This window comes from Zosterops lateralis, assembly GCF_965231275.1.
Source record: "Zosterops lateralis genome assembly, chromosome: 14".
NCBI classification, from domain to species: domain Eukaryota; kingdom Metazoa; phylum Chordata; class Aves; order Passeriformes; family Zosteropidae; genus Zosterops; species Zosterops lateralis.
In genome coordinates this window covers 16,542,405-16,556,475 of record NC_139774.1, presented here as the reverse complement: position 1 = coordinate 16,556,475, position 14,071 = coordinate 16,542,405, and the positions used below count along the sequence as shown (strand labels likewise).

The 14,071-nt window shown below is 47.6% G+C and overlaps 2 protein-coding genes across 6 annotated transcripts in view; both read left to right on the top strand.

Annotated features, from left to right (window-relative positions):
- The window catches only part of SH3PXD2B (SH3 and PX domains 2B), a 78,388-nt gene that overhangs the window by 13,535 nt on the left and 50,782 nt on the right, over positions 1 to 14,071 (top strand). The window lies entirely within an intron of this gene.
- The window catches only part of SH3TC2 (SH3 domain and tetratricopeptide repeats 2), a 317,636-nt gene that overhangs the window by 276,295 nt on the left and 27,270 nt on the right, over positions 1 to 14,071 (top strand). The gene's annotated exons all lie outside the window — the stretch shown is intronic.

The window sequence follows — 14,071 nt, the reverse complement described above, 5'->3', positions numbered from 1 at the left end:
GGCTGGCAGCATCTGCCACTGGGCTGTTTGTGACACCAGGGGAGGAGCTGGGCACCCTCTGGGGTGAGGCTGAGCATCCCTGTGAGCTCTGCTCCAGAGGGGAGGGAGAAAAGCCTTGACTGACATCCAGACACTGCTGAAATTCCAGCCTGCCCGGCAGAGTGAGCCCCTGGGAGGTGCAGATGGCTTTCCCAGGTCCAGCTGGCTCCTGCAGAGTCTGGGCTGGGGGCAGATGCTGCTGCCCTGTCCCCCTGCCCAGCAGGACACCTGTGACCATGCTGAGGTGACAAACTGGGTGTCCCTGCCCTGCCTGGGGTGTCACCCAGCCCCAGAGAGGGTGGCTCAGGCAGGGGTTAAAGCTGTGAGCAGCTGTTGGTGTAACCAAGGAAATATCCCAGTAAATAAACAAGGAACAGCTGTTGGGCAGCAGCCAGGGCTGGGAGGAAATGGAGCTCGTGCTTCCTTCTCTGCAGCATCTCTGTCTTCGTGGTGCTCCAAGGTGGTGGCCAAGCTCATTCCACTGTCTGCTGCAAGGGGGGCACAGTTTGGGGTTGTTTGTTTTTTTTTTTTGTGCTGTTTCCCTTGGGATGGGGAAGGGATTTGGGGGATCCTGGCTGTGCTCTGTCTCTCCCTCCCCTCCATCCTGGCTGGAGCTGTGCGTGTTCCTGAGGTGGAAAACATCAGCACTGGAACCAGTGCAAAACACCTTTAGAAGCAGAAATACTTTCTAAATACACAGAGATATATATCACAGTGGAGGTGGGAAAGTTTAAAGCAAATATCTCCCTCCTTTGCTGCTCCCTACAGCTTTTTTCTTAAGAAAAAGAAAAATGATCACAACCACTCCTCTCTGGCTCTGTTGAAAGAATGAAAGAAGCTGTGGTTTTTCCCCTTCCTTCCCCCTTATCACACATGCTTCCTGGTGTCCTCATTTGAAACTCGTGCTGCAGGACAGTGGAAATTGGATTGAGAGGCCGAGGAGTGAAACAGGATCCTCTGAGCACAGTGGAAAAAAATGCTCTAGGTAGGTTTGGTAGCACTGACTCTTGCCATTGCTGGAGGCCTTTCTTGTGTGACTCTTGGATGATTCTCGGCCAATTTTAGCTCTTCAGGCAGAAGTTTTCCATGCTGGAAATTATTCATGCCTCTGGTTATTTAAAAAAAAAAAAAAAAAAAAAAAAAGAAAAATTCCATGCACCCCCCCCACAAAATAAGTGCAGGACTGAAATGGTTTGGCTGCTTCTGAAAAACAGCAGGAGGGGGAAAATATTTTTTTCCTAAGGTCCAGTTCTGGTGGATCTTTTTGATGTGCTGGAGGAAGGATGGGAAATTTGAGTTGCAGGTGATCTCTGTGTCGAGAATCTGTCTTTGATGTTATCTGGGGAAAATCCACCCAGATTTATTCACCCTCCCAGCCTTGAGCAATCCCAGAACGTGCATGTTTGAGTTGGGATATTTGTTCATTTTGTATCTATGTTCCCAGTGGCTCTGGCTGCACTTTCAGAGGCTGAGCAGGGTTTGTTTTCTCAAACACTGAAGGAAGGTTGGTGCTCCCTCCTTGGCTGTTCCTTGGTGGGGATGTGGAAACTTCTGGATCCAAGTGGGAGAGAGGAGCTTGGTGGGGCTGAGGAGATGCTGCAGCTCCCTGGGAGTGCCTGGGGAGCTTCTCCTGATTGTCCCAGTGGGGTCAGAGCTGAATCATTTGTCACCTTCCCTCGTGGCCAAACAATTATTTCAGGAGCAGGGCCAAGGAAAACACGAGTGTTGATAAATGCTGAGAGCAGAGCCATGGGCAGAGTGTCCTCCCCTCCCCAGGCAGGCAGGAAAGACACTCCAAACACAGGCTGAACCAGGAGTGAAGCCACAGAATGTGACCCCACAGAATCCTTGAGGTGGGAAAAGAGCTCCAAGATCAGAGTCCACCCTGTGCCCCATCCCCACCTTGTCCCCAGCCCAGAGCACTCAGTGCCACCTCCAGCCCTTCCTGGGACACTCCAGGGATGGGCACTCCAAACCTCCCTGGGCACTTCCAAGGCCTGATCGCCCTTTCCATGGAGAAATTCCTGCTGCTGTCCACCCTGAGCCTCCCCTGGCCCAGCCTGAGGCCGTTCCCTCTCCTCCTGTCCCTGTTCCCTGGGAGCAGAATCATTTTTTCCCCCCTTTGTCATTCTGAGCTCATCAGGCACTGCTGGCACTCACTGCAGGTCCAAAAGCTGCTTTTGTCTTGCTGCACCCCTAAAACACCCCAAACCTGACCCTTTTACCCCTTTCCTGCCTTTGCCAGCCCCCTGTGCTGTTCCCACTCCATGTCTCAGAACCCCAGAATTATTGAGGTTGGAAAAAAATCTCTGAGACCATCAAATCCAACCTGTGCCTGATCCCCACCTTGTCCCCAGCCCAGAGCACTCAGTGCCACCTCCAGAGATGGGCACTCCAAACCTCCCTGGGCACTTCCAAGGCCTGAGCACCCTTTCCATGAGAAAATTCCTTTGCCTTGGAGACATCAGAGCAGCTGCATTCCCCGTGCTGGAATTAGGAATGTCCAAAGCCACCAAAAACTGGTCACAGTGATGCCACAACTTCCAGCCAGGAGCATTTGAGGCTTTGCCTGAGTCCTGTGGCCTTGCAGAGCTCTTCCCTTTCCTGTCCCTGGTACCCAAGCCTGGCCCTGTCCTGCAGAATTTCAAGTTTCCAGCTCATGGCTGCAGCAGCCTTTCCAAACTTTTCTCTTCCAGATGTGGCAGGACCTCCTCTTTCTGCCTGGCTGCCTGTTCCCATTCCTTGGAAAAAACCCTCCTGAGCTCACAAACCCCTCCTGAGCTCACAAACCCCCTCCTGAGCTCACAAAACCTCTCCTGAGCTCACAAACCTCTCCTGAGCTCACAAAACCTCTCCTGAGCTCACAAACCCCTCCTGAGCTCACAAACCCCTGCCCAGCTCCCTGAGCTCCTGCAAAAACCACAAGATCCTCGGTTTAAAATTTTCATCCTGATTTCAGCACCTGGAATGGTGACCCCAGAGCAGGAAAGGGCACGACCTGAGCACACCTTGTGCCACACCAGGGGCTGTCCAGTGTCCCCAGTGTCACACAGGGGGCTGTCCCCTCCCCTCTGAGGCTGGTGACCAGTGCTCACAGCTCAGCTGAGCTCAGCACCAGGCACTGGCTGCTTCCTCCTGGAGCCCAGCCAGCACTTGGAGCAGATGCAGTGGTTGTTCTCATCCCTTGGGAAGTGCTCAGGTCGTGCCCTTTCCTGCTCTGGGGTCACCAGTCCAGGTGCTGAAGTCAGGATGGGAATTCTTAAGCCAAGGATCTCATGGTCTTTGCAGGAGCTCAGGGAGCTGGGCAGGGGTTTGTGAGCTCAGGAGGGGTTTTGTGAGCTCAGGAGGAGTTTTGTGACCTCAGGGGGGGTTTTGTGAGCTCAGGAGGAGTTTTGTGAGCTCAGGGGGTGTTTTGTGAGCTCAGGGGGGGTTTGTGAGCTCAGGAGGAGTTTTGTGACCTCAGGAGGGATTTTGTGAGCTCAGGGGGTGTTTTGTGAGCTCAGGAGGGGTTTTGTGACCTCAGGAGGAGTTTTGTGACCTCAGGAAGGGTTTTGTGACCTCAGGGGGGGTTTTGCTCTGCAGATCCTCTGCCTCTCCTCCTCGTTTTCCCCATGAATATTTTCGTCACAGGGCAATTTACGTGAGGGCATCTTTTTTAGGAATGAAGGAAGATAAAAGTGTAATTCTGAAGTTTGAAAACCTGGGGTAACTGTAGGATTTGTAGTAAATTTGTGACTCCAAGTTGCTAAACTCAGTTCTGCATAAATCCCTTGGCTGGGGGAATAATTTCCTTCAAATAGGACTGAGGCTTTTTTACAGCACTCACTATTCCAGATGTGAGTTCCTAAGAAACCAAGGGAATGGGATTGATGCTTGCAGGGATGCCAGGAGTGTCCTGGGCAGTAACTGGGGCTGGCAATGTCACCTGGCACTTAAATGACTTCTGTGATGGGCACAGAGAGAGGATCAGGGTCTGACCCTGCCTGGGAGATGCCTCCAGCCCTGCCAGGAGTGGAGAAGCTGCAGAAATGCAGTGACAAAGCTCTCCCCTGCATGGCCTGGGATGCTCCACGTGAGAGGAGCCTGATGAGTTCCTTGTGATGAGTTCCTTGGAAGGATCCTCTTGAAACCACTGGCTGCAAGGAGTGGCACTGCTGGTTAGGGAACAGATTCTGGCTGGTCTCTTGTGGTTTCTTGTGGAAACCCCCAGAAAGAATCTTTTTTTTTTTTTTCCCCTCTTTGTCATTCTGAGCTCATCAGGCACTGCTGGCACTCACTGCAGGTTTTGTGTGACCGAGAGCTGCTCTTGTCTTGCTGCACCCCTAAAACACCCCAAACCCGACCCTTTTACCCCTTTCCTGCCTTTGCCAGCCCCCTGTGCTGTCCCCATGGAGCCCCACTCCATGTGCTCAGCACCTTCTGCCTTTTGGCTGCAGCCACATTCTCAGAACCCCAGAATTATTGAGGTTGGAAAAAAATCTCTGAGACCATCAAACACAACCTGTACCTGATCCCCACCTCGTCCCCAGCCCAGAGCACTCAGTGCCACCTCCAGGGATGGGCACTCCAAACCTCCCTGGGCACTTCCAAGGCCTGAGCGCCCTTTCCATGGAGAAATTCCTGCTGCTGTCCCCCCTGAGCCTCCCCTGGCCCAGCCTGAGGCCGTTCCCTCTCCTCCTGTCCCTGTTCCCTGGGGGCAGAGCCTCACTCCCCTGGTGTCCCCTGTAGATGTTTCAGGGGCACCCCTCTTTGGGCCAGGTTACCCCAAGCCTTTTCCCCTTGCAGTTATAAACCTTTCCTCCAGTGCTTGTCCCAGCTGGAGCTGCAGCAGAGGGTGATGTTCTGTGCCCGCTTCTCTGCCCAGAGCTTTAATTGCTTTAATTTTGAGGCCAGGGCTAGAGACACAACACAGGCCAAGCTAAACGTGCTCACTGCACAATTCAGGGACAAAAAAAAAAAACTCAGAAAAAATGAGAATTTGAAGCCACATTACAATTGGCTCTGGCTCTCCCTCCCATTCCTGCCTGTCTGTGCATCCAGTGTGTTTCCCAGTTCTCTTGTTTTAACAGCTCCTTCAGGTTCTTAGCTGGAAACTCTCAGCTCTGACCCACCTGGAGCTGTGTCATCTTGGAGAGAGTCCTGCAGCCCTGGGGCCAACAGCTTTGTGTGGAACACCCAGAAATAAATAAGTCTGTTGAAGTGGTGCCTACTTCCATGAGAAAATTGGCAGCAGGCAGTGGTTTGTGCCTGCCATCCCCACCTGGAACAGAGCCTGGGCCTTCTGGAGGGGGATCCTCACCTGTGTGAGCACACAGGGGCCAGGCAGGGGCAGGGAGAGGGGAGAGTCTGTGTCTCAGGGACTCACAGAGGTTTTAAATAATCCACCACGTTTAATGGGCTCTGAAGGCTGGAGCTGGCACACAAAGAGGAATTGTTCTCATCAGCTTGTTCCAGGCAGTCGGAGGCTTGAAAAATTAAAATGAGCCTCTTGCTGCCATTACTGTGAGCTGAGTGCTTGGCTTTTCCTCTGTCTCCTTCCCTTCCTCTTCCACTTTTTTCTCCTCCTCCTCCATTATTTAACCCGTGCTCCTGGCAGGAGTTCTCCGAGGTGAAGTGTGTGTTATCTTAATCCTTCTGATCTGGAGAGCAAAGAACAGCCAGTGCTGAGTAATGTGGCCCCAGCAGCACAGGGCTCCTGCAGGTGGGAATGCCAGCCTGGATTCTCCTCTCTCCTGGCCTGGGCAGCCTCTTTGATGGCAAAGCTCAGCCAGGAGCTGCAGGGTTTTGTGTGTGCAGGGATGGTAAACAGGGCTCTCTCAAGAGCTCTTTCGTAACAGGAATTTTATTTCAACACTTTGGGGATTTCTTTTATTTTTGTTGTTTTTGTTGTTGTCTCCAGGGTTTATAGAGTTCAGCAAAAATTCTGAACTTGGTGGTTGTGTGTGCAGTGAACTTCGTGGTTTCAGCCTCCCACAGAAATAAATCAGCAGGATCTGGCTGTCGGGCAGTTGGATCAGGAGAGGCAGGCCCTGCGTGACTGAGGACGGGGAAAAAGCCACAGCTTCCCCCAGCCAGGTTCCTGCTACACAGCACCAGCGGCTCTGTGCCCAGACTGCACCCAGAGCTCTGAGCTCAACATGCACAAGTGTAGAAATAGTAAATTCCCATTCTGGAACTCGGGAGGAGCAAAAACCCTTCTCATTAAATAAGAGCTCCTTCTGTTTGCAGCAGGGACAGCCAGGATTTTTCCAGCAGTGCATCAAAACCCTCCATCAATCCCCTCCACAAAGAACATGCACAGCCCAATGCACTTCAGCCTAGTTAAGAGTTGGCTCCTTCATGTTTTCTGTCTCCAAAAGTCTCCCATTTATAGCATTCCAGCCCTTGGCAGCAGCACCAGCAGCACATTCCTGGCTGTGCCAGCCCAGGGCAGGTCAGGGACTCCGTGGGCTGGAGCTGCCACCCCCCTCTTGGGCCTGGCTCACACACAGAGCTGTGCCTGGCCCTGGGAATCTGCAGCCTGGATTCCCTGCATGGGGCTGGGTGAGTGTTCCCAGGCCAGCACACAGAGCTGGGACAGGCAGCAGCAGCGCTGGGAGAAATCACCTTCAGTTCTCAGAGAGAAAACCTGTCTGCAGCAGTGCTGGGACAGCATCCCATGGCTCTTTACAGGCTGGGATTATCATTCCATGGCTTATTGCAGGCTGGGATTATCATTCCATGGTTTATTCCAGGCTGGGATCAGCATTCTGTGGCTTATTCTAGGCTGGGATCAGGCTTATTCCAGGCTGGGATCAACATTCCATGATTTATTCCAGGCTGGGATCAGCTCTCTGTGGCTTATTCCAGGCTGGGAGCAGCTCTCTATGGCTCAATGCAGGCTGGGATTATCATTTCATGGCTTAGTCCAGGCTGGGAGCAGCTCTCCATGGCTTATTCCAGGCTGGAATCAGCATTCCATGCTTTATTCCAGGCTGGGATCAGATCTCCATGTTTTATTCCAGGCTGGGATTATCATTCCATTGCTTATTCTAGTCTGGGATCAGCTCTCCATGGTTTACTCCAGGCTGGGATTATCATTCCATGGTTTATTCCAGGCTGGGATCAGCTCTCCATGGTTTATTCCAGGCTGGGATCAGCATTCCATGGCTCTTGGTTTATTCCAAGCTCATCCCCCACTCCTTTTGCTGTGAGTCCATCTCTGCCAGGTCCCTTTGGACGGTCCCTTGTTCCCAGCTGCACCCAAGGCAAAGGAGATCTGGCTCCTGAGCCTGTTCCCTGCTCATTCATCCCCTCCTGGCACTCCTGCTCTCCTTCCCTCTGGAAACTTGGCAGAGCAGCTGCAGGAAGCAGCCCTGCCAGGCCCTGGGGAGCCCATCCCAGGGGAAACACATCCAGGGGAAAACACAGCAGGGTCCAGTCTGGGAAGGAGCCTGAGAGAAACCTCTGAAGCCAAAAAAATGGGAGGGATAAAAGTTCCATCCCCTGGGGATGGGGCTGAGGTCTGATACTGTTCATGCAGTGTGGATTTTTTTTAGGGGAGAGCCTTTGGATAATGTTCTGATAGTTGAATGTTCTCCTGTTCCTTCTGTCCCTGAGCCAGGGCTGAGCTGATCTCATTCCACCCCTCCAGCTACTTATTATTGGAAAAGCTCCGGAAATTCAGCTCCTCCTTCCTGCCAGGTGGCCCCTCTCCTGCTCCTGCCATGGGGTTTATCCCTGGGGAGGTGCCTGCCTGTGCCCTGGGGGGTTTGGTGAGGTTTTGGTGAGTTTTGGTGAAGTTTTGGTGATGTTTTGTGGCTCTGTGCTGACGTGACACCGTGTGCATTTAATCAATTCTAACACGGCCACTTTGCTGGTGGAAAGACCTGCAATTTATATCGTGTGGCAGCAGCAGCCCTGGATCCAAAATGAACCAGTTTCAGGCTGATTGATGCTGCCTGGGGAGGACAGAGAGCAGTAAATCAGTGTGAAGGAGTGCTGTGCCTCGGAGTGGGGGATTTGGAGTGAAATGGAGTGAAATTTGTGTTTTTAAATCCTCCTGGTGCAGCACAGGCTGCTCTGAGCACCACCCACACACCACCCAAAAAGTGGATCTGTGCAGTTGGGTGGGGAGTGGGAGACAGAAATAAGAGCTGGGTTTGCCCTGTCCTTACAGGGGAAGGTGATGAAGATGAAGGAACAAGGTGTTTCCCCACGTTTCTGGTTTCTCATCCTTTTCAGGCTCTCTCAGGGCTGCTGTAAATCACTCTCCTCCTGCTTTTGGTGAGGGATTTCTGGCAGTTTGGGTCCCCCTGGCAAAAATGCTGTGAACCTCTGCAGAGCCTGGGCACAGGGGAACAATTTAACCTCTTGTTTTGCTCCATCCAAGAGGTGATGCTCCTTCTTGGAGCAATAAATAAATAAATAAAACCAACAAAAAAGCTTTTTAATTTCAGCAGTTCACATTAAAACCTTAAATAATTGTAATGTATCCTCACCTTGCATGTTTTTTCCCATTATCCAGCATGCCCTGAGGCTTGCCTGGCTCCTCATTCCCATCACTGGGATACAGCACAGGCTTTTTTTTTTTATTATTATTTTTATTTTTTTTCCCTTTGCAGGAGGGTTGAGTCACTGAAAAGTGAATTAGAAATGAAGTTTTGTGGCTGTTTTCACCTGGCAGGGTGGAAATCACATCTGGGAGGTGTAAATAAGGGAGGTGAATTTATTGTTTTAATACTGCCTTTGACTGAGCATTTAGGATTTCACCTGGATGTCATTTCTCACCACATTAAATCAGCCCAACCAGGTATTTTTCAACACACAAGGTGCTGCTGTGGACCCTGTGGGGAATTCCTTGTTGCTCCCATTTTCCTCTGCGTCCACCTTTTGCATTTCCTTGGCATCAAATTTTCCTTTACCATCAACCATGAGCTGGCACTTGGAATTTCTGGAGAGGAAAAAAATGTGGTTTTGTAGCAGATTTTTGAGGAATATCTCCTCCAGTGAGGATTTTGGGTGTTAAAAACGAGATTTGAGACCTTTCTGGGGCTGATCCCCTGGCCCAGAGTGGCAGAAAAAACACCTTGAAGAGCCAGGGATGAGGAGGAGGAGGTGGATGGAGGTGAAATTTTATGCTGAAGGCTCAAGTTTAGGTGCTTCAACTTTTTTATGCAACTTCCCCCTTGCCCCAGGCACTGCAGAGGATCCTGATGATGCTGAGCCTTGTCCAGTGCAGCTGCCAGTTCTATTTGGGAATTTTTATTTTTATTTTTTTTAGGGAATGACACTGCTGGGAAATAAAGAAATTATTTTTAGGACATTAAATTGTGGTTTTTCCCTCCCTCTCTGAGGATTTCTGCACTGCTGGCAAAGGGCATTGCCCCTCTGCTGCCCCTGGGGAGTTCCAGGAGATCCAAGATTTTGGGGTTTCTCACCCCACCTCAGTCAACAATCCCATATTTTATTTTTTTTTATTTTGCAATCCCATTTTTTTTTTTTTCCCTGCCCTGAAGAAGTTTCTGTGCTCAGCCCCATAAAGAGCTAAACCAGCTGGGAAACTCTTCAAAAGGAGAATCAGTGTTTGAATTTCAGCAAGGAAAGGGAGCTCAGTTCAGCCTGTGGAAAACATTCTCTTGGGTTTTTGTCTTTTTTTTTTCACTATTAATATTCTTAAAAGCTTTCCCCTTGATGAGTCACTTAAAACATTAAAATAAAATAAAAAAAAAAATTTAAAAAAAAGCCTTTTAATTTCAGCAGTTCACATTGAAACGTTAAAATTGCAATGAATCCTCACCTGCTGATCTTTCTCCTTGGCAAATCAGCGTTTTTCCAGTTCCCCTCCCACCTGCAGGAAATCAAAAAATGCCCTTGGAAAGTTCCCAGGAGCTCTGAGGTTTCATTTTTTGGGGAGGTGACAACTTTGCACCTGCCAACAGGTTTCAGCCCCAAAATTGTGATTTTTTTTATATATATTTTTTTGCAGGCAAGGAATTTGGCCAGAGGCTTTGCAGGTTTTCTCTTTGTGTGTCCCTGTGGTGAGGTGGCACTTTGAGGGGAGTTCTCAGGTGTGGTGTTTGGGGAAGGAACAGTCAAAGCAGTCTTATTTCTAAGAAAAAAAATTCTGCAAAACTAAATTCTGCAAGTCAGATGGGCATGTTTTAACCTGAGATAATTGAAAATTTAATTTTAGAACCTAAGATAATTTAAAATTAAAACTTGATAGGAATAAATTTTGGCAAAAGAATCTTAAATTATATTAATAAAAGTTATATGTAATAAAACTTTAAATTAATAGGATATCGATCACTTAAACTTTATAATTATAATTAATAGGATATTATCACTTATAAAACTTAAGGTTAAATTCAACCTAAACTTAACAGGGCCCAAACTTAACAGAATTTAAAATAACATAATTTAAACTAAGCCTTGCTTAAACTAAACCACACTTAAATTTAACAGAATAAATAGAACTTGACATTAGCAGAATACTAAAATGCAACTTTAAGTCAGACCTAAATATGGTAAATAAGGGAAATAGATGTATAGTAGGTGTATATAGTAAATATATTGAGATGTATATAGTAAATATATTGAAATGTATATAGTAAATATATTGAGATGTATATAATAAATATACACATAGGTGTATATAGTAAATAAGGGAAATAGATGTATAGTAGATGTATATAGTAAATATATTGAAATGTATATAGTATATAGTAAATAGGGAAATAGATGTATAGCAGATGTATATGGTAATATATATAGATGTATATATTAAATATATATAGATGTATACAGTAAAAAAGAAAAAATAGATGTATAGTACATGTATATATTAAATATATAGAGATGTACACAGTAAAAAAGAAAAAATAGATGTATAGTAGATGTATATGGTAATATATATACAGATGTATATATTAAATATATCAAGATGTATATAGTAAATCTATTGAAATGTATATAGTAAATAGGGAAATAGATGTATAGCGGATGTATATGGTAATATATATAGATGTATGTATTAAATATATAGAGATGTATACAGTAAAAAAGAAAAAATAGATGTATAGTAGATGTATATAGTAAATATATAGAGATGTATATAGTAAATGTATAGAGATGTGTATAGTAAATATATCTGGATGTATACAGTAAATAGTAGATGTATATGGTAATATATATAGATGTATATATTAAATATATCTAGATGTATATAATAACAAAGGAAAATAGATGTATAGTAGATATATATGGTAATATATATAGATGCATATATTAAATATATATAGATGTATATAGTAAAAAAGGAAAAATAGATGTATAGTAGATGTATGTAGTAAATATATAGAGAGGTATATAGTAAATAGGGGAAATAGAGGTATAGTAGATGTGTATGGTAATATATATAGATGTATATATTAAATATATATATGTATATAGTAAATATACACATAGATATATATAGTAAATAAGGGAAATAGATGTATAGTAGATATGTATAGTAAATATATAGAGATGTATATAGTAAATATATATATAGATGCATATAGTAAAAAAGGAAAATAGATGTATAGTAGATGTATATAGAGATGTATACAGTAAATAGGGGGAATAGTTGTACAGTAGATGTATATAGTAAATACACCTAGATGTATATATTAAATATACATACATATATATAGTAAATAGGGGGAATTGATGCTTAGCAAGAAGTGTGATGCAAGAAGAGGATGATGAAGCTGCTGCTCCTGCCCTGAGCTTCTCCTCGGCTCAGACATTACCTCCTCCTGTGTCCCATCATGTCTGGGCCTGCCACAGGCCCAGGGCTGGCTGTGAATTCCAGGGCAGGAATGCACAGGGCTCTGCTGCTCCTCATCCTGAGCACGGCAGGGCTTGGGGAAGGGAAATCAGACCAGGGGCTGCCGGGGAGGAGCCGGACTCAGGTCATGCTGAGGGTTTGGAGCCTCTCAGTGACCCTGAAACCCTCACTGGGGTTGGCTGTGGGTGTGAAACTCCATCTGTGAGTTTTCAGGGTTTTTTTGGGAGATGTGAGCACAGCCCTGCCCCTGGCCCTGCCGTGTGGGTTTAACTCCACACTCTGAGGGTCCAGCCTTGCAGGAAAGTGGCTGTGATAATTAGCATGACTGCTCCTTGATGATGTTTTGTAAATCAAAAGGTTTAATAATGAGAAAATAACAAAGTAACAAAACGTTGCAGAAAGCAACTAATAAAGCCTGCACAGGCACCTGAGAAAACCTCAGACACCTTGCTAAGAAATCTCAAAAAGCCTTTTATTTCTTTTGTGCTCTTCCTTAAATCCTGAATGTTTTAGGAGGGATAACCTGGCTGAGAGCCAATAGAGAGGGACACAGGGTTTGAGAAAAGGTGACAAGATCCAATAGATGATTCTCTCTTTGCCCTGAGCCAATCCTTCTCAGGAGGGTATGGAAGACTCTAGATAAACTTCCTAAAATGTCAGAGGTCAACTGAACCTCTTTCCCTATTGGGAAACACCTGCTGGGTGTGTGGGGTGCATTTCTACACTGCCCCACATGAAACTGGGCAGATTTGTTGATGTTGTCCACATTATTTTCACTCCCACGACAGAAATGAAACCCTTACGCATTCCCAATCCTCCTAACATTTGGGAAGATGCTGTTCTGAGGTGTTTTGGGGATGCTGGAGATGTTTTTGGGGGGCTGTGGGTGACCACGACTCCTCTGTGCATCTTTCCCAATGGCTGTGACGTCTCTGGTGATGACTCTGGTGGTGGCTCTGTGGGTTTTGGCTCCAGCCTTGCCCAAAGCTCTTTGCAGGGGGACATCCTGTGTGACACAGCCCCAGCTGTGCTGCAGAGACATTCTCATGGGGAAGAGGAAGTGGCTCAGACCAGCAGAACCCCCGGGAGTTGCTGCTCTGTCCCCGAGCACTGAGAGTGATTCCCACAGCTGGGTTTGGGGTGCAGGGCTGCTGCTTTGGGGTATTGATGCTCTGCTCCTTGCTGTGCTCAGCCCTGCAGCCTGGAAGTCCCAGCCCAATGCCAAACAGAGGCTGCCAAGAGCAGAAATTAAGTGGAAAATTAATTAGGAAAGTGGTGGATGAGAAAGGGAACTTCCAGGACTCGGCACCAATTGATGGTTTGGAAAGGATGGTTTCAAACTGACAGGGAGCAGGGTTAGATGGGATATGGGGCAGGAATTGTTCCCTGTGAGGATGGGGAGGCTCTGGCACAGCTGTGGAATCCCTGAATCCCTGGAAGTGCCCAAGGCCAGCTTGGAGCACCCTGGGACAGTGGAAGGTGTCCCTGGCCATGGCAGGGGGTGGCACTGGATGGACTTTAGGGTCCCATTCATCCCAAACCAGTCCAGGCTTCTGTGGAACAGGACAGATCTCCTGCCCTGGGCACTGGAAGCTTTCTGCCCAGCTGCTGTTGGACTCAGCTGTGCTCAGCCCAAACCTGGAGATGTGGAGCTGCCACGTCCTCAGAGCCCCCAGGTGCAGGCAGAGCCCCCCCAGCCCCCTGGGTTTGCTCCAGGTGCTTTGTGGGGTGTCACTGAGCTGGGGGTGGCTCCATCCTGGGGTTCCCATGGGTGCAGGGTGTGTCCTGCCCACCCCACTGCTCCTAGTGCCAGGAGCTATTCACAGGCACCAGTGTGTGCCTAATGCTTCCTGTGACTCCACAGGAAACTTCTCCTGCAGTTCCAGCTGCTGACGAGTTGTGTGGCCTCTATTTTATATTTTTTTTTCTCCTCCTCCAACCTCAGTTAATTCTTTTTTTTTTTGTCGGCTGCTTCAAGTTTTCCATGAGGTTTTTTCCACAATCCAGGCTCTGTGATGCCATTTCCTTGTGCTGGGGAGGTCGGGGTTGCCTCTCCTGGTGATGTGTGAAAGGCACTGGAACTCCTCAAACTGCTCACTTGTGTCAGCTCCTTGGCCAGGGATGGGAATTGTGGCACCACTGGAGCCCTTTCCCAGCACTGACATCCCAACATTTGGGATCTGAGCTTGCTCCTTGTTAATCCTTCTGTCTCCTGGGCTG